Genomic DNA, 1,110 nt, shown 5'->3' on the forward strand with positions numbered 1-1,110 from the left:
GGGGATTCGAACCCGCCACCTTAGGTGTATGTGGCTGGCGCCTTAGCCACTTTAGCCACAGGCTCCAAGCCAAGACCCCATCTCTTAAAAAAATAGAATGAAAATCTATGGTGGCAGATGAAGGAAGAGCCATGGCTGAAGTGGAGATGTTACAAGTTCATATATGGCTTGATTTTCATGTTAAATAAATGTATTCTGATAAAGGAAAGAAGCATTAAAAACTTCAGATAATTGCTCCCAGACCTCCTTCCTTGTAGATTTGACTCTTTAGTACTCAACCTTCCTAATGCCGTGACCCTTTAATACAGTCCCTGTGGGTCACAACCTACAGGTTGAGAACTGCTGCTTTCGTATAAGCTTGATGTTTCCATAAGTTTCCTAATTTTATATTAAACGAGTTTTAAATTATAGGTATATGATATTGCATTTGATACTGAATTAGCTCCATTTTACTTAAGTATCCTATGAGTAAACTGCTTCCTACATAAATGTTATAATAATTGACTTTTTAAAATAATGAATATCAAAGTAGAATAAGAGTGTTTAAGCTGGGCTGGGCACCCATCACTCAGTAGTTAGGGCACTGGCCACATACACCAAGGCTGGCAGGTTCGAACCTGGCCTGGGTCTGCAAAACAACAACAACTACAACAAAAAAATAGCCAGGTGTTGTGGTGGCTGCTTATAGTCCCAGCTACTTGGGAGGTTGAGGCAAGAGAATCGCTTAAGCCCAAGAGTTAGAGGTTGCTGTAAGCTATGACACTAGGCTACTCTACTGAGGGCAATAAAGTGAGACTTGTCTCAAAAAAAAAAAAAAGGCAAATTTAAACTTAAGACATGAAACTATAAAAGTACTAGAAGAAAGTGCAGGGAAAACTCTGGAAGAAATCGGCCTGGGTGAATATTCTATTTTATCTGGCCTGGGCTGGGTTTGAACCTGCCAGCCTCAGTGTATGTGGCCAGCACCCTACCCACTGAGCTACAGGTGCCATCTAAAATCTGATTTTTAAATCATAGTTTTTCATTTAAAAATGTACACTTTTGGCTCGGAGCCTGTGGCTCAAGTGGCTAAGGCACCAGCCACATACACCTAAGGTGGCGGGTTTGAAT

This window comes from Otolemur garnettii, unplaced genomic scaffold (assembly GCF_000181295.1).
Source record: "Otolemur garnettii isolate 467f Iridium unplaced genomic scaffold, OtoGar3 scaffold00027, whole genome shotgun sequence".
In the NCBI taxonomy this organism is placed as follows: domain Eukaryota; kingdom Metazoa; phylum Chordata; class Mammalia; order Primates; family Galagidae; genus Otolemur; species Otolemur garnettii.